A 21,115-nucleotide genomic window follows, 5' to 3' on the forward strand; every position below is an offset into this window, starting at 1 on the left:
CAGGACTATATTTTAACTATCACTTATTTTTGAGTTCGCAATCAAACAATGCCTCTTTCAGCACCTTGGTTTCTACAAATATTCAAAGCAAACTGTTTCTCAGAGATTAATGCGAGAAATATAAAATAAATATGCTTTAGGTTAATATTACCATTTAGATCAGGAAAATGAAATATTGTCTAAAATGAGGTTGCAAGTAGTTGAAAAGCGAAGTTCAATTTCTTAAGAGTGATAATTGTAAAAAGGGGAAAAATAAATTTAAAACTATTGTTCCTTCAGAGATGATGGGTTTTAAGTATTATTACAAAACAATAGAGGCGTTGCCAGACACTTTTAAAGGCCACAAGCTATAACAAACTGACTTCATAGCGGTATTTACCGAAGTATTGAACTACGCACATAAAATGAAAAGTCTTTCGATTTGTTTTTAGTAATCTGAAAAGTATTAATTTGTATGGGTAAAATATGTCAAAGTAAGTTTATCTATTCTAATTTGATTAACAGCTTGTGCGATTTTAATTATTATGGTAAATTTGAAGTTTTTTCTTGCAAATTTTAACATTATCCTCAGATCAGCATAACGTGGAGGGAACTTCAACTAAAATGGACAGAAGAGATGATGTTTAATATTTACAATATTCAGATAATAATAATAATAATAATAATAATAATAATAATAGAAGAAGAAGAAGAAACGGATAGATTAATTGCATATAACTAAATGGACAGCGCCTATATTCATAGACTTTCTATAGTCCCCAATCCTCAACTTCTTGCGACGCCACTGCCACATAATAGATTTAATCTATATATATAAAAGAGAACGTACAAAATCCTTTGTCCGCTCATCACGCTAATACGGCTGAACCAATTTCTTTCATTTTTGGGGGGTTATTAGGATTTGGACCCTAGATGGTTTTTATCATATCACTTTAATTTTTAATTACCAGTGTCTTGAGATAATTGACCATTCAAGTGTCCATAACGTACAAATCCTTTGTTATTAGTTCATCATAGGTAAAAATAAACGTATTTATATGCAACCCGCATGACCGTGTCACTCGGCGGGTTAACATAAATGACAGGCGATATACAGCGGAAAATAGCTTGAATCTTCTGTTTAAAATTTTTTAATTGATTTGCTTATTTTTACAGACACTTTTACAATATGCCAGCACCGGGATGACCGCAGCGAAGCGGGGCGGGTTAACATAAATGACAGGCGATATACAGCGGAAAATAGCTTGAATCTTCTGTTTAAAATTTTTAAATTGATTTGCTTATTTTTACAGACACTTTTACAATATGTCAGCACCGGGATGACCGCAGCGAAGCGGGGCGGGTTAACATAAATGACAGGCGATATAATGTTAAGATTTACTGCAATCTTCTATGGTTTTTATCATATCACTTGAAAGCGAAAAAGTAAAAATTATCTAAGTAACAAAGTTTATTGCTTTCCGGGGTGACCGCAGCGAAGCGGGGTGAACGCTGCTAGTAATATTTAATACTATAAACGGGGAATATGTTGTTACTTACCCTGGAGTACTTTGAAGGTATAAAACCTCTTTTAATCGTATTTATTCACTTTGTTTTGAGGCTTTCTTCTTCTGGAAACTTAAAAACGTGAACCTTTGGCCCGTTGTCGTAGTTTTCATTTCAGAGAGGCACATTTAATTAGCCATCGATGAGGCATATTTATTAGCAAAATAACATTCCTCACAACACAACAGTAAACTTTTACATGTACAGAATACTACATCCACAATTAATATATAGAATATCTCAACACATAACCATACGCATATACACACATAAGAAAAACAATGCACGTAACGAAAATCACAACACACTCATTAACAGCTACAGAAACTCTGGCAAGTCCGAGGGAAAAGGAATTTTCTTTGGGGAGGAGCGCAATAAATAACTATACCAACACCTCCCACAACAGAGGGATGACAGCAAGGGTGACAGCGAAGTTTGAGATTTCTGGACCAGACCACTTGCGCTGACGTCACAGGCTTCTCCAAATCCAGCACTCTCGCCTTCTCAAATCTAGGTGGCGTTGGCAGAGGTCTCACCAGTTCTTGTTTCTTAAACTTCATCGTTTCTTCCCTTTTCCATAAAGCCGGTTAGAGACGATAAAATAGTATATCATATATTGTATCAAATATTCCATCAAAGTGGAATTTGAATGTATACAATAACAAGTTGTATCCAATTTTTGGGTTGCTTACATTTGATACAAGTGTTCTAAAATAGAGTTTGTTTTATGTCCATTCAACATTGCATCAAAGAAACAAATGAATATCGCTGTGCAGTGGCCTATAATTCAGTATGACGTGGACACGTTAAGCAGCTGAAATTCTTTTGATGCATACTAACGGTATCCTGTTGTGTAAAACTATAAAATTAAAGAATATTAGGGCTATGTACCGCATGTGGCCTCCCAAAATTGGTGTAGTAAGAATATTACGTCAAATTAAAAAACATTTTCTTTCGCTTTTCTCCTTTAAATGATTCCTTAAGACGTTCTGGCATGTTATTACTTCGGTGCATGCCCAGATAATTGCGTACAGAATAATAATATGCGTGCATCTGATGAATCTGGAATAATTGCGTACTATCTTATTATATATAACTATTTCCTAGCGAAATTTGTTCGTAGTGTCTTGGAAATTGTTTCTTAAAATAGAAGTTGCACTCATGGGTGCAGATTCACTTACGTGGACTTCCCTTCCCTAAATACCCGTCGAACATAAACCATAAAAAAAGAGTGCAGAAAACACAATTTGCGTTAGGCTGCCATTAAATGTAGGATGCTACTTAACCGAGTCAGGGCAGGAGCACGGCGAACGACCTGCAAGTTAGCGCGAGTTTGCATCCGCAAGAGGGAGGGGCGTAAGTGACAGGGGTGTGCGCATAAATAAGGATAGTACAAAACACTTGATGTTGCATAATCACATACGTTAGAGAATGTGCAATTGTTTCACATTTCTGAATTACATTAGTGGTTTCATACACTAAGAAAAAATCCTCCGGAATTAATACCCTACAGAATCCTCTTTCATATGCACTCTCTCATTTTAACTAAAGCTATTTATTTTTAATCAGTACCTCCAAGTAATAGAAGTTACTGGAAAATTAACTGAATTAGGCGAAATTTAAGCATCAGACTAGCAAATAATATAAATTCCTATGTATTTAGTGAACAAGAAAGAAAGCATGAAAACAAGAATTATTTGAAAATAGCAATAAAGGAGGGAAATGAGACAGAAGTAATTGTGAATAGTCATTCCATTCATTTCTAAAAGCATTCATTATAGTTACTCTACTACGTACAACCACAAAACTACACACGTACGTTCAATATAACAATTAAATCAAGGTATATATATATATATATATATATATATATATATATATCAGTGATGTGCCGTAAACTATAATTTTACGTCTACGCGATTGTCTACTGTAATCTATACGTAATCTACATTACACCTTTCCTCGTGTAGACTATGTAGACAACCACGATCAAATGTAAGGAAGAATTTCGTTGCTCATTTGTTCATATTTCCACATTCAGTTGTTTTGCTTCGGTGCAGCGAAAGATTAGGGAAACGACTAACATATAAAAAGTAGAGGGAATTATCTAATCTGAAAGTGATACGAATGACAACGCTGAAGTTGCGCTGTCGATGCTGTTGTAGTGTTTAACAAAGTTAGAAGAATGAATCCTATGTCCTTTGTCTGTGCATACGACTTCCTTAGATTTTCCACTTCGAGCACTGCTTTTATAATGAAACGTACAAAACTAATTCTCATCTGTGGGCTTTCAGTCTTGAAGCTGCTGTATTTGCAATTTTTTGTTGCATATTTTACAAAATGCATAATATTTGTTATTTTCCTTCATCAAGACGAAACTAAGTATTCGAAAGTTACTATTCGCTGGTCTAGGTATTTTATTTTGTACGCAATTTCGCAAGGTAACGACAAAAGAAAGCTCCTTTATTGTCCACGACGCCATATTAAATTACGTGTTGTTGACATATTCTACATAGTCTACGTTGTTTACATTGTCTACGTATTGTTGACACGTAAACGTAAACTATCGTTTTTTACGCGTAGACGCACATCTCTGATATATATATATATATATATATATATATATATATATATATATATAAACAAATGAGCGAGGATGTTCGTATTTAAATTTGAAGTTTTATAATGGTTGCAAAAGTTTTAGCCAACTTATTTTACCAAATTACCATCAAGAAAAGTTTGACACAACATTTGATGGAAAACTATGATGATGTATAACGGGCTTGTCTCAAATTATTTGACCCAGCCCTGTAACAAAGAGAGAGAGAGGAGGGGAGCTCTGATATCAGGGCGCTGATAAGAACCTAAAAGGTAGGCCTAAAAGTCCAGGTTTGCTAACTCAGCGCCAATATCAATCCTAGACACATTCTTTTCACTTCTAGCCAGTTTATATCCAATTTTCATATTAATTTTTACACCTCCAAAAATATAGTAATTATAAGTAAATTGTATCTACGTAGAGGAAGCTTAAACGCGAAATTTTTTAACACCAAATTTCTTACAGGCATGGCTAGAGATGCTGGTAACTTGGCACTTTGCGGGCGAGGGTGTTAGTTCTTGGCAACACTGCAAAAAGTCAGTATATTACAATATAAATGAATTGTTCAGTTCGAAATTCGGTCATCTCCATCCAAGGTCTATCTACAGAAGGTTGTCTGGTAACGTTCAGCCAATAGGAGAGCAGGCGGGAAAACGTCACCGAGTATGCTGCGTGGGTTTCCGTCTTCTGCTATCACCGCATGCAATAGGATCGAACTTGAAACATTTTCGCTGTTTATTCTTCACACATTACGCCTTGGTTAATAGAGTAATTAAGAATCTAACGCAATAAGTGTATTTATCAAGCACTTAACTATGCAGCCTCCGTAAAGCAAGTACAATTATTATTATTATTATTATTAGAAAGGAAAGTACATTCGTCATTGCATTCGTGCGTGCATTTAAGGAAAAAAAACAATCAGCAAACAACTCTGGGGCCTAAATTAAAAATCTTGCTGGGATTTTTGCTGGACGAGCAAGAACTTTTAACCAGGTGACACTGACAAAATATTATTAAACATGTGTTTAGTAACACTTACCTATTTGTTGCTTCCCTTTCCGAAGTATTCTATCTAGAACAATTCCAGATGAGTCGATCGATGACGATGTAAGAAGCACTAACCACAAAATCTAGCTTGTATTACAGTCAGTTTCTTTTGCAACAGTTACTATTTCACAAAACCACCAACACTACACACTAAATGAACGTAAAATATCGTGCAACCAGTTTACCGCAAAAGTGTTTTAATCACAAAATGTTTATTAAATTTTAATTCGCAACAGTTACGTCTGGATCTTTCCCGAAAAATATAACTATTTCGTAAAGAAAGGAAAAAACGCTATACACTGAATATATACAACATAAAATATTGTGCAGTCTGCTCACCACAATTTTCCAGTTTATACAACAAGCTTCTTGATCTTTTTAACATTTTTTCTGTCACGGCCACTGCCAAACTTTCTCTTCAATGACGGACCTACTATTTCTTTATTGTGCAATTGATTAAGAAATCTTACGCGAATGAAAGTGCGTTGCCTACAAAAGCTTCTAATCAGCACACGTGGAATATCTCGCAGCTCGTTGGAAATGAAGTTTGATGTTGAAAATGCAACTTGCTTTCTCAATTGAAACGTATTTCCATGATATTGCTGGAAGAGTTTGTCCATTTTTTTTTTACATTTTCCATCCAAACAGAAGAAGGTTCAACTAAACCACCAAAAGACAAACTTCTCACCCACGATGGTATACTGTAGGAATGAAAGCTATTGTCTTGATTTTTGTATGTGTAATCGCCCAGCTCTGGAAATTCTTTCAAGTGTTTTTTGGCTAGATATCCCGCAAGATATTCTAACCCATCCTCTTCCAACATTGTTGCTGCAGTTGGAAACGAATTGTTTGAAGATAGAGAGGAGCTGCTTTGGACACTTTCTTCATCCTCTTTGCATTGCATCGGAGGGTTACAAATTATTTCCCGTCGTTTAATCTTCGCTTGCCTGAGAACACTGACAAACAGGTATTCGCTTTGGTCTTCACTCCCTTGTGTGTTGGTATGCTTCTGGACAGATCCAGGATTTTTTCCCAATAAAATCATTCTTATTCTGTAAAGGGCATTAAGTGGTGACGGGTGATCATGAAGCCCACCTCTTGTCCTTATTTGAGAGAAAAGATTCTCCAAGCAATCTTGATTTAATCTGTGTGTGAGGAGATAGGATATGTCGTACTTCTGTTTCATATCTTCATAGAGGTTACAGAGAGATTTTGATGACACTAGAACTCCTTTCTGAAATATCTGGAGAGATGCTTTCCCTGTACATCTCATTCCTCTAATCATATCAGTCATATTTTGTATTAATTCATTTTGAGTTTCGAAATTTTTTCCATATGGCTGACCTGCAGGCAATTGACAGACTGGATTGTTTGAATTCATCAAATCAAACCAGTAGCTTACTAATTCAATAAACGCTGCGACATTTCGTGCTAACTCAGGATTGTTTCCAGATTGATATCGCTTTAACGCAGTTGCAACTGTGTGAGATAGAAGTTGAGCCGCTAGCAAAACATTCTGTCTTTGATTTCTTTCACAGTTCAAATGTAATGGCGTAAGTTTGTGGCAAGAACTTATTTCACTAGTAGCATTGTTGATTAGGTATTCTATAGGTTCTTTCGTGATCACGGTGCCATCTTGAAGAACGAAGCCAGTATCCAAGAACCAGTTGCGAATTAATTTCAGAAGATGAGGAGCATCTGCAAAGAAGTATATTTTTTCGCCTGTTACCGGATGGAAACTGTGTGTGTTTTCTGGAGTGATTCCAAGTTCTTTCCACAGCCCCATATTTCCCCCCGCGCAGTCCGACACACAGGCAACTACGTTATATTTTATGTTGTGTAAAGCGGTAGCAACTTCGTTGAGTATTTTTGAGGTCATTTTTTCGTCAAAGCTTATGTACACTGGTTGTTTCTAATTACTGAAAAGTCCTCTTGCCATTATAACTTGCATATAATTGTGTGGGCCAATAACTTCATCATCTTTACTGTCGTACTCGTAAATAGATGAAACTTTGACTTCATCGAAGCTCAGAACTATTTATACAATTCTATCTAGGTCACTTTTGGTTTGACCACTAATATTCATTATATCAATTACATCCTTCAACAAACCATTTTTTAAGCTAACATCCGTAGCCCATCCTTGCAGAGTAGAAATACCCGGAAGAGGATATTTTAATATGTCTTTAACATATAAGTACGCTCTATCCTCATATGACCATCGCGCTTTCGTTTTTTTCTTTCTGAGAATTTCTATTTGATTTTTTGTTAAATACTCTCCTAAAATTTCATCTATTCTCTGGTCAATTTGTTTTTCGTTGTGTAAAATTTTAGATTCCAATTCCAAATTCTTAGCTGCCAAAATCTTCACTTGCATCTCCTCATCTTTTAATCTTTCTTTCAGCAATTTGGCCTCTTCAAGTAATTGGTTGTAATCACCTTCCAATTTACTATATTTATTGTCGTTCAACGATTCGACATTATTTGAAGAACAGCTACTTTCGTCTGGCACGGGTGAAACAAGAAGTTCCTCTACAATTTCCTTATTTTGCTTCTTCTGAAATCGTTCCCTTCTTTCGCTTAAGAATTCTAACTCCGCATTATTCTGGCTGGGCAATAAATTTAACGATGGAACCGCGTCCTTCTTTAAACGTTTGGGTAACGTGTTCGTCAATTTAGCCATCAGTGTGTCCTCAAAATCATCATGTGTAAAGTGTTTACTACAAACTCGCTTGTTAGTGGGAACGAAGAAGTCTTTTCGGTGGCATTATTGAACCCATATTTTTCTTATGCTCTTATCACTAGGAAAACAATAATAAGATATCTTTTCGCCAGTCTTTTTTGCCTGTACCGCATTGCTTTTACAAATTGCGACACTACAGATTGTTCCGGTCATTATTTATGGCATATACTACATGCATAAATACAAATAAATTGAGTCTCTCACCTAAAATAATATCACTCACTCAGCCACTCAAATAAAAGTCACTCACTCACCACTCACGTAAATCTATTGAAATTCGACCTACTTTCTAAACACAAAGTTCAGTCACAGAATGTTTCTTCCTCTTAAAATAAATTTTGGTTCACTGATAAGTAAAGAAAAAAATAAAACTAAAACTACGAAACGACACTTCAGATGTTTCTCACTAAAGGAAAGTTTGCCCGTGATCGTCTGCTAGGAAAAGGCGGGAAAGTTTGGCATACTTGATGACGCGAGAGTACTTGCCTGCCATCTGGTGGACAAAAGTTACCAGATAACCTTCTGTAGATAGACCTTGATCTCCATCGAAGTTAATTTGAGAGGAGTGAGAAACAAAACTAAATTCAATATGTATCTGACATATAGGGTTATTTCCATTTTTGGAAAGTAGACAAATGTCAGTTTTACGGTCCGAAAATGAAAACAGCCCTATATACGAGATGCATATTGACTAATTTAGTTTTGGTTGTCACTCCTCTCAAATTAGCTTCGATGGAGTTGACCTGTTTTCGAACTCAACGATTCAAATGTATTAGGTATTGCTAAGGTAAACAGGAACTAACTTACGCACTGACTTATTTCTCATAATGTTTATAAAGCCGGAACCTGTTCCGTTTTCAGCTGAAAATTTTATGGTTACCCTAGTTAAGATGGAAAGCATAGACCAACCTGAGTGTGAAAACGCCTTGTTTTGGCACCATGATTAGCCAAAAATTTGTCGAAAAAATTGAAAAACAAACATAACTTGAAAACAAAATGTCGGATAGAAGTCAGGTGAAAGGGAATGTTCATTGCTTATAATCGTAATTTCCATTAATCCACAACTGAACGTGGTGAAGAGGCGACGCAGAGTTGATCCCCAAAGGAAATGAAAAATCTCTTGGGTATTTTATCAAACATTGAATGAGAAAACAAACAATAATCAAATACAATATTTCAACGAACAAAAGTCAGTACATCATTCAAGTTAGAACACTGTTAAAATTCGAAAGCAACAGAGATACGCATGTTTGATTTATTTATTTTATATCAGTACAGAATAAACTCTGGGAGGAAGAGCTGTCCTTCCGAGGGATATATCGTTTGAATTTACATCATTTTCGAAAAATATTGAAATATTATTATACATGGGAGTACGCAGCTTTTGTAAGTGTAATTATTAAAAAATGTCTTGTGCTTTACGAGCTATCTACCACTTTAAATCTTTCCTTTAATTAAAAAGAAAACGAGAGTCTGTCCTTAATGTGATTATAGTTCTGAATTAATTCAATATTGAACTTCCTGCTGTCCTTAATGTTTTTACAGTTCTGATCTAATTCAATATTGAACTTCCTGTTATAAACCTACTAAAACGAGAATCTGTCCTTAATGTGTTTACAGTTCTGAACTAATTCAATATTGAACTTCCTGTTATAAACCTACTAAAACGAGAATCTGTCCTTAATGTGTTTACAGTTCTGAACTAATTCAATATTGAACTTCCTGTTATAAACCTACTAAAACGAGAATCTGTCCTTAATGTGTTTACAGTTCTGAACTAATTCAATATTGAACTTCCTGTTATAAACCTACTAAAACGAGAATCTGTCCTTAATATGTTTACAGTTCTGAACTAATTCAATATTGAACTTCCTGTTATAAACCTACTAAAACGAGAATCTGTCCTTAATGTGTTTACAGTTCTGAACTAATTCAATATTGAACTTCCTGTTATAAACCTACTATATTTTCGTCTTCACTATGACCTACCTTTTTCCCTCTTACTCTTGAAGTTGCATAGCCACATTACCTTCGCGGTGCTCTTGTACATTTTATGCCCTAAAAAGTTTGCGATGCCCTTAAACCAGAGCGCAAAATTTCCGGTCGCCAGGTCGCCATTGGCAACAATAAATTTAGAGCTGGCGACCAATGTTCAATAGGAATGGTTTCTAGTGTTTTTTTAGCACTAAAGGACACCTTGAATATAGAACAAAGCTTAATTATTTTTTTTTAAATTGTGAAGTCTAATACTCTAGCCCCACGTACCTATAATGTTGTTCTTTATTTCCTCATATTTCGGTATTCATGAAGCATAGTGAATTGTGGTATTACGCATAAAGCATAAATGTGAACATAGATGGCAGCAGATTTGAGCCTACTTATTTCGCGAAAGATTATAAAACTGTTGCAAACATTTTAATACGAACTTAAAGTTTAACTTATAGTATAAACTTTATCTGAATACCGTGTTTAAAGTATAACCATTTTTCTGCATTTTTATATATAAAAAAGGTAAAAATTTCAAGTACTCGCGGCTAATATAGCAATATGTTGGATATTGGTAAAAAGCAATGACGCGTTGCTTTCTTACCGCTCCCATCACAGTATCAGAAATCACCTCTGTCATCCAGCACAAACGCAATACCTCACCCGGCTTCGACTCTATCAGTTATCGGCATATTAAAGAAAGACCCGCTATACTACTCACTCTTCTGGCTTTCATTTATACGTTCATATTACGCACAGGTTTTTTCCCTACAGACTGGAAAGTATCCAAGACCCTCATGTTTCCCAAACCAGCTAAACCACCGTCTGATGTTTCTTCTTACCGACCTATTCAGTTAACATCTACTTTCAGCAAAATATTCTAGCGCATTCTTGTGAAACGCCTACACCCATATTTCCTAGACCGTCAACTACTACCGACTCATCAAGCTGGTTTCCGTCCCTCTTTCTCTATTAACGATCAGTTACTTCGTCTCACAACCCTCATAACAAATCATTACAACTCTATTCAACCATCTTGTCTTGTCCTTTTCGATCTTGAAAAAGCTTTCGACAAGGTTTGGCATATAGCGTTAATTCATAAACTCATTAAATTTCAAATTCCGATGGCATACATTCGCATCATTTATCATTTTCTCGTCTGCCGAATCTCTTACATTGCCATTAACGAACAGCTATCTCATCCACTTTTCCTCATGTGCGGTGTTCCTCAAGGTTCTGCTCTTTCTCCATTATTGTACATCCTGTTTGTTGCCGACCTTCCACATCTTCCTACCGACGTCCACCTGTTTCAATATGCAGATGATACAGCCTTTCTTGCTCTTGGCAAAACTATTCAGGATATCAACCTTTCACTCCAAATAGCCATCGATCGTTTCACCCACTGGTGTTCTAAATGGAGACTCAAGATAAACGCCACAAAAACTCAAGCTATTGTATTCATACCAGCCCGTAAACGGACTAAAGTTCACCGGAATCCATCTCTTCTGTCACTTCATGTACATAATACGCCCATCATTCCCACACGAACCGTTAAGTACTTAGGTATCATTTTCGACCATCATCTAACTTGGAAGCCTCATCTTACTCATGTTAAAACTAAAGCCTATAACCGCCTAAATCTCCTCAAACGACTTACCGGCACAACTTGGGGACTCAAAGCACCCGTTGTTCTCAACACATACAAAGCTTTCCTTCGACCCATTCTCACATATGGTTTTCCGGCATGGATCTTCGCTCCTTCCTCATACTACCAGAAACTGGCTATTTTAGAAAGACATGCATTCCGCATTGCCTTCCGCATTTCTCTCCCCAGCCCAACCCGTGATTTATATTCCTTAATATCATTTCCTATACTCAACTACCATCTTGAAAGTCTCCGCTTAAAATTCATCACTCAACGCTACACTCATCACCATCCTCTTCTGTTTGAAACTATGCACCATCTTGCACTTCACTCATCACCTGCACGCTATCATAATACTCCACTTTATCTTCTCTTTACACTATATTGTTACACAGTACCTCCTGACCATCTCGATCTCCAGATCCTCGAAGACTATCGTTTGCATGTCCATCTTCCCCATCTTTTTCCATCCTATGCACAGTGATTCCATTTCACTAACAGGGTTCACCACGTCTCCATTAGCCTAGAGCTACCCCTAGGCAGGAGATAACCTCATTCGTCTTTCTAACAAACTTATGTTGTGTTGTGGCGCCAAGTGCACTTCACCTCATCACTCATTTTCATCAAGCTTTATATTTCTCTTTCTTTGCTTTTGTCTCTTGTATTAAATTTCTCACACTCGTTATATTCTGTTTTCTACTCTATCTCATTATGAATATGTTTTCTATCCTGTCAATGTGTATGTGATTGTGACTATATATGAATGTGTTTCTCCACCTGTTTCTGTATTATTAACCCTGTTGTATTTATGCTCATGTCTATACCTTGTTTATGTTCCAGGATAACCGCCAATATGTTTATGATCGTAAAGATCATAAAGACCTTTCCACCAGAATGATGATGATAATAATAAAGTTTAATAAATAAATAACACAGCCCATAGCCCAACAACCAATCCTTCACTACCATAGTGATCCTCTCAACTCCCTTCCCTAAAAGAGGGTGTAGCCCTCTTAAAGGTTGCTAGCCCATGGCTAGCGTTAAAAAACTTGGTGCTGAATTAACACATAAGTAACATGCTAAAGTGGTAGTCATTTTGTGTTGTTTGAACACCTCATTTTTTACAGTGTAAGATCATTTCTAGTTTTTAACATTATATTGAATAACGCGTTGCTTGTCACGAAACCATTATAATTATTTCAATTTTTTGTAGAAGCAGTTCGGAGTCATGAATGTTTTCACGGCTGTGCATTTGCTTTAATACACTAGTTAACAAAGGTTTTATTACATAAAAGGAAATACCTGTTCATAAAGGAACTTTTTGCGCTGAATTCGAATATGCACTCGGTTTTTCTCCATCACGTACGATTTTCACGTAACAGAGGGATTTTCGGGAAAATCCCTCAAAAATTTCCCCTTTCGTTTATTTTACACCCCAAGATCTTGTCCCCTTGCATATACTAACATAGAAATTATACCTAAGTATACTTTGATTCATATTTAACAAACCCTCCAAGTTTCGTAATAATCGCTTTATTCTTTCTAGAGAAATAAATATGTTTGTATGTATACTGTGTGTACTGTTTATTGCACCTTATAGTAATGCTTTCAGATCTCTTAAGTTGAGGTAAAACGTTTTGCTTTATTACCACAAACACATATATAAAATATAATACAATATAATTTACAAATGTGACAATTTACAATAAACAATAATACAAATGTACCAAAAGGTCATGAAAAGACAATCAAAACTATCACAATATATGAAACTTCCATTGGGTTACAAAAACGTACACTACTTCCTTCTTTTGTAAGAAATGTTGCATTCTCTAACAAACCCCAACAATAGTCCCCCATCATTGAAGGATCCCATCGTCCCTGGTACCTTTTCTCCATTGCCATTATATCTTGGTGGAATCTTTCCCCCTGTTCGTCGCTGAGAGCACCTAGGTTAGCAGGAAAGAAGCTGAGGTGGGAGTGCAAAAAGTGGATTTTTAAAGACATCCTGCAACCCAACTCTTTGTATTTCTGTATCATGTCCTGTACGATTTCTTTGTAACTCTCAGCTTTGTTCTTGCCCAGAAAGTTGCGCACAACACACTTAAATGGTGTCCAGGCAGCTAGCTCAGCACTGTTTAACTTGCTGTCAAAGCTATCATCAAGCATTAATTTCCTAATTTGGGGACCAATAAACACTCCCGCTGAAATCTTAGCATCACTCAGGTTAGGGAACTTATCTCGCAAATACTTCAAATCTTCACCAGATGTGTCCATGGCTTTGACAAAGTTTTTCATAAGTCCTAACTTGATATGAAGTGGCGGTAGTAATATCTTATTAGGATCTAGCAAAGGAGCGTATTTGACGTTGCATTCTCCAGGTACGTAATTCAATCTAGGTTCCCATTCCTTCACTTCATAATGTTTGTCATCAGCTCGGCGATCCCATAAACATAAAAAACATTGGTGCTTCGTGTAACCGCACTACAGTCCTAATAAAATACCAACTACCTTGAGATCACAACATATTTGCCAACAATGGTCCTTGTAATTTATAAGATTTTAGCAAAGTTGACATGGTGTCATAGGATTCCTTAATCTTCACTGAGTGCGCAAGTGGTATAGAAGGTTTTTTATTTTCATTATGTAAAAGGACAGCTTTAAGGCTGACCTTTGACGCGTCGATAAATAACCTCCATTCTTCTGGAACGTAAGGAATTCCTAGGTCCGCCATCAACCCATTTATATCCGTACATACGCACACATTATCTTGCATTGAGAAATAGCTTGAAAATTGAACATGCCTTTTCCTGTACACTGATATGTTCGTTTCTGCATCCAATAAGTTCCACTGCTGGAGCCTTGATCCCAGAAGTTCCGCCTCTTGTTTTGTCAGGTGCAAATCACGGACTAGGTCATTAAGTTCACATTGTATATATATATGTATTAAGATATACATATACTGTACGTTTAAAAAAATATACGTTGGAAGTACATTCTATTTTTATACACGTTTCTAATTTACAGAGAGCAATATAAGTGTGTTGTTGACTATTGTAAATATTGATTTTTATGTCTGTGTTTGTAGTAATAAAGCAAATCGTTTTTACCCCAACTCAGGAGATCTGAAAGCATTACTATCAGGTGCAATAAACAGTGCACACAATATACATACAAATATATTTATTTCTCTAGAAAGAACAAAGCGATTTTTACGAAACTTTTAGGGTTTATTAAATATAAATCAAGGTATACTTAGGTATAATTTCTATGTTACTATATGTAAGGGGACAGGAGCTAGGGGAATAAAATATCTGAAAAATGGAAATCCCTCTGTTACGGGAAAACTGTACGTGATGGAGCGAAACCGAGTGCATATTCGAATTCAGCGCAAAAAGTTCCTTTATCAGGTGATTTTCTCATGTAACAAACAAAAAGTTTAAATTTGTTAACTAGTGAATTGAAAAATTTGTCATAGATGTATTTGATGTGCTCAAGGATTGTAGCATGGATTTCTTACTGTTTTATGTTTTATCTAAATTCGCTTCCAAGAAGCTTAATAAGGCTTGCCATTGAGAAGTTACGCTTATACTTGGCTTGCGTTTTAAGGGCCGCGGTGGCTCAGTGGTAGAGCGTTCACCTCTGGTGCTAGGGGTTCCGGGTTCGATCCCAGCCCCCGCCAAGTGAACTTTGTGGTGGACAAACACCGTGTGCGTGGGTTTTCTCGGGGTTCTCCCGTTTCCTCCCACTTTCTTCATTCCACCGTTTCATTCATTACTCATCATCACCGTCTCCTTTAGCCTAACCGGCATAACCGTGGGACGTAAAACTCAAACATGTTTTGGCTTGCGTTTTACTTGTGAAGACAAACTTGCCGCAAGTCTTGCCCTGATGTAACTAGCTTGCCACAAGCTTGCAGCAAGCAAATTGGCTTGCATAGTTAGCTTGCGGCAAGCCAATTGACCTGCAACGGCAAGTTTTCCGCAACCTTGCAGCAAGTGTAAATTGCTATCTGGGGATGTATTTATATGCTATTAATATAACTGGCATTTTCTTACAATCAACTTCCAGAACAGTAGTTCTCAGCCTTTTGAACATTAACACCCACTTTCTGCTAGCCCCATGTGTCACTTCTTCCCTAAAAATAATAAAAATACATTAAAACATTAACGGTGACCTACCAACAATCAATCCACGAGCTTGCAGGAACGTGGCTCATCAATTGGGAATAAATTACCTAAAAACGTACGTACAATTTCCGGAAGAAGAAAACTATGAATTTCACACTTTGAGCATCAATACTTTTGTTGTGCATGGATTTATTACACACAATATTTGATTGGCCGATACATCTATCTCAATCATAATTTTTCCTACAAAGAAAGGGTATGGTGGTTCAGTGAAAGAGCATTCACTTCTCCTCTGAGAGATCCCTTTTACGATTCCAGACCACGAAAGTTTGTGGTGGATGTGGCTATTTTCAGGGTTTTCAATTTTCTCCGCTCTCATTTCCATGAATTATTTCGCAATAATTAGCTTTCACTTAATATCCGTTTCCATTAGCTAAGACGTTAAAGATTGTTCGCCTCCTAGAAAACCACGCACTCGTTCACTGTTCGAATGTTGGCCACATGCACGGCCTGGGTATGAAAACCGTCATAGTTCGTGTTTTCTCTTGACCGGAAATCTTCATTCCACCTCTCCCAACCATGCAGTCATTTCCTAGGGGGCAAGTACTTCTGCAATGTAGCTACGCTGCTTTCTGAGGTGTAGTCAAGGGTTTTTGGACCACTACACCTTACTTCACGTTCGGACCTATAACACATGAACGGTGCAGTTTCGGGCTGTACGTTACAACATGAACTACATTGATATGCAGGATTACACGTGTAACATTTCATCGCTCTACGATATGTAAAAGTGGGTCAGGGTGAAAGTTTCTCGCGCATCTCTCGTTAACCGGCAAATTTCAAAGAAATCGCACTTGTGCAAATTACTCAGAAACTGATTTGCGACCCGCGGTTTATATGGGTGAAAATGTTCCAAAGTACTTGTAGAATATCTCCTTGCAAGGAATGCATCGAATTACTAGTCACCCTGTATAATAATATACCAACAAAAACTGAAAAATCAACATACAATAGGGATCCTTGCCCCTCCAACCCAAGCGAAACGTGAAATAACATTACTAGTTGGTAATGATTGCTTATAAACATAAAATTTGTATTTAAAAAATCAATTGTAAATGAAAAACTTCACTTTTATACCTCTTATGTTCTGTAAGACTAAATGAGAAAGATGATTAATGGAAGTGAATGATTGTGAAAGAGACTGAATGTAATAAGAGTGTAGAAGGAAGTGGGGAAACCTTCAACTAAAGACGGACACACGATGTCCACCACAAGCTTAGAATCAAACTAGGGCCCCCTCGCACCAGCGATACATACTCTTATCATTGAGCCATTGACTCCATTCTTCAATTGTAATCAATACCGTCAAATCATAAGCCAACACAACTTACAGTGTTTCCTTCTATATATATTATTTAATGCTTTTATTTATTTTTTAAAATCAATTTGCAATTCTTTAACCAATTCGTAAATACGTGCAATGAGAAACCACGTTACGGCAGGAAATCCTGATTTATACTCACAATTACATCTATTTGGGATACCCTATACATCATTTATTCTATAAAGGACAACGTACAAAAAGTATTGCAATTCCTCGTCTGTCTGATTTGCGTGATTTTTGGACATGTTGTAGCTGAGGAACTACTGGTCAAATGTTTATATGGGGCCAACTTTCTATGACCAACCCTGTGACCTCCAGAGGTCACCAAAATTCACACAGCGGATTTTGTCGAAACTGTCCCAAACTTGGCATACAAAATGCAGTAGTGACGTAATGGGTCACAAATCGAACCGTGTTGTGGGAGACGTCAGCCGGTTGACCAGTCCTAACGTTGCCCGAGCAGAGAACTTGAACACCTCTCCCCAACGCTGCTCCAGTACTTTCCACACCCCGGCTCAAAAACAGCAGGTGACTTTCTCCTTCAGGACGTGAATGGAAAGCAAGGAACGATGACTGTTCCCTCGACACATCTGCTAACTAGGGCAACCTCGCCTTGCTACTTGATTTCATGCCTTGATGATGCCGTACAACTAGTCGTCAGGTTCAAATTTTATGCCTTCAAAATCCGAACTTTAACCTCGCTCCCCTTCAAAAATAACGGGCAAGTCACGATCTGCAGCACCAAGGAACGTAGAAGTATGTTGTGATACCGAATACTTGATACATGTCCAGGTAACCCATGTACCACAGCACACTAGGAACGTGTACGCAGCAACCAATACGCTGCTGAAGTCGTCTGCTGTGAATTTTACTGGGCGCAGCCATATTAGTTACAAATTGTTGCTAGGGTGGTTGCTAAGGCAGTTTTAATGGCGATGTATTGAAACTGCTGAGTCTTGAGAAATATTCTCAATATAGTGTTGACGAACAACATAAATGTGTATGCTGAAATGTCTGATTTAACGAACAGCAGTGAATATATTTACTTTATGTGTATATGAAGCCTATATTTTATCTAATAAAATAAAATTAGTCTACATTTTATTTACTGTAATCGCCGATAACTTGCTGGACAAGCGAGTGACAATTATAAGTATGTACATGAGCGTCCTGAATTTAATTAAAATTACCTAAGATTGTATGCTATATACTTTTGCCATATTGTTTGTTTAGCTTCAGTGAAAATGTTTAATATGGAAGAAAGTTGATTTTTGTTTTAAATTAGTGATCAGATATTCGGAGCGAAAGAGTATAGCGCTAGAATAACCAATGTATTTTATAACATACAATTACGAATACTTGATCTCAGAACATCTCTTCGTGGAAATAGTTTCCTAATTTATTCTTCATTCTTTTCTTAGCAGGTGCTCATCCCTTGCTTGGCTTTGGTAAAGTTGAAATGCGTCATGAATGGAATAAGAGATGGCGCTGTAAACCTAAGTATTGGGGAGCATTTGCTCTCAATTTTTACTATTTACAATTTATTATTTTTGACAACTTTACTGTTTAATACAGTCTTAATACAATGTCTTTCAATTTTAATATATTCATGCACCGCTTATCCTTCCCTATTACATTAACAGTGTGATAAACAAGTATATTTAAAACAGGCAAATTCGGTCATTTTGGCACGTGCCACTTTAGTACTTTAGTACATATATTTAATTCAAATAACTTCTATTCAAAACAAATCTAGTGAAGCAGCCCACATGGCTCTAAGGCTGGGACTATAAATCTCCCGTAAGGGAGAAAGTGAAATACGTCACCAGAAACAATTATTTCTCTAACTATCCTATCTAATGTCCTATCTTATCTGAATTATTATTTTCTTTGCGTCTGCCACGACCGGCGTACAGATTTGTAACATGCCAGCACACACATGTATTAAAACTCATAAGGAAAACTCGTACCAACTTACACTGGGTGGTCACTTCACGTAACACAGCATTTATGATAATTCGGAGCATCTTGACGCTTGAGCGCCCGTGATGCATCTGTAGGGAGCAGGCAGTTCAGTGAAGTTGGATGTGTGTGTAAAGAAAGAAAGACAGGTACGAAAAGCATACACCAACCTGGACTAATAATCACAAGTGGATTTGGGTAAGGTTCTAGAACACAGGTTCCCGTTCCCATTTGTCTGTAATAAAGACAGAAAACAACGTGCCTTTCGGGGCTCTAACCCGCCTTCACTCGCTAACGCTCGCTCGGCAATACTATTTGAATTAAATATTTAACTTCGGTACAGAAAGAAACCAACTTAACTACTAACCTATATGGGGGAACTGTGCCCTAGAATCTTCTCATGAATTTACATTTGAATTTCTTACTAACCATGACGCTTTTTTGACAGTTTTTGTTCTTCTATGTAAATAATTTTCTTGCACATAACTATTTTAGTAGATTAGCAGTTTTAGACGTACATTTTCAAAAAATGATCCTGTATTCTTCATGCGCACTTAACGCACATCGAAAGGATGGAGCAATTACAGTTTAGGTCAAACGAAACGAGACGAGACATAAAGTCCGGTTTAAACTTTACTATATTTCCTACACTATAATCTTACCAACATTCATATGCAGTAAGGTACAGTTAGGTTATTTGTGTTTAATTAAATGTGGTTGTTTTACATATATGTATAAACGCCGATTTACCAGTTTTAAAATCATCCATTGCCTTCTAATGTCAATTGAAATTTTTACACAATTTATATAGTTAGACTATTCATGGCTTTGGATTGATTGTTTTAACAAAAGAGACACTGACCAAAGCTTAAAACCCACTTTATTTTAAATTATAATTTGTAACTGTTTCGGATATCTAGCATATCCTTCTTCAGACACTATCGATAATAAATGAAAATACAGACATATATCTAAATATTGTTATGACTGCGATATGTCATATATAGGAGAGACAGGAAAGAGAAGGAAAGAAAGGATAAAACATGAAGATGATGTTAGGAGGAAGAAAGATACCAATGCCATATACAAACATGTTAAGGAGACGAATCACGAAATTAATTGGGATAAGACGGAAGTATTGGAGATGTAGAAAAGAATGATAATAAGTGGAAAGAAGCGGATTGGTTAAAGAAGGTAGAAAGAGATAAACTGATGAACTGGATAGGGGGCTTACCAATTAATGAATTATGGCAAGGAAGTTTGAATAGCATACAGAAAAATAAAAATAAGACCCTTATAAGAACCAGAAATGAAGGAACGTGATTAATTGGAAAGTGAACACGAAGACTTATGGGATTGGCTGAAGGCCTCAGTAAATAAGAAAAAAAATTAAAATAAACAAATAAAATAAAATAAATTTTTAAAAAAATAAAAATAAAAAAGTACAACAATGACTATATATATATATATATATATATATATATATATATATATATATATATATATATATATATATATATATATATGTGTGTGTGTGTGTGTGTGTGTGTGTGTGTGTGTGTCTGTCTGTTAAAAGAATTTAAACTTTCGATAGTGTCTGAAGAAGGATATGCTAGATATCCGAAACAGTTACAAATTATAATTTAAAAAAGTGGATTTTAAGCTTTGGTCAGTGTCTCTTTTGTTAAAACAATTTATATGTTACCACAAGGGTAAAATTGTCGTCGAACTTGCGCTAGTGAGGTTCGGAAAGAGCAGAGGCAGGCGAATATCACACACTATGCTGGGGCAGGCATTGTCTGAAGATTATAGTGTCTTTAAACGTATGATTCAGTTATCAGTTTACTAAGAAAAGTCATTCCAATGTTCTGAGTATAAATATATATTAAACAGTTAGCGAAATTACTAAAATGTCACAAACATACAAACAAAAAGGGCAGAGCAAGGGTGCTTTTGGTAAAAATATGTATATTTTCATTTCTTCCTGGGAGAAAGTAAAAGCAGAGAAAGTGTCCCTCAAAAGATTTATATATATTTGTTCGCCCAATAAATAATTAATCGTTATATCGTTTCT

General features: G+C 36.3%; 1 protein-coding gene across 3 annotated transcripts in view; it reads left to right on the forward strand.

The window, feature by feature from the left end:
* Nucleotides 1-21,115, forward strand: part of LOC145670407 (diacylglycerol kinase epsilon-like) — a 126,828-nt gene that overhangs the window by 10,550 nt on the left and 95,163 nt on the right. The window lies entirely within an intron of this gene.

The sequence above is a fragment of the Thermobia domestica genome, chromosome 14 (assembly GCF_964235325.1).
Source record: "Thermobia domestica chromosome 14, izTheDome1.hap1.1, whole genome shotgun sequence".
Taxonomy (NCBI): Eukaryota; Metazoa; Arthropoda; class Insecta; order Zygentoma; family Lepismatidae; genus Thermobia; species Thermobia domestica.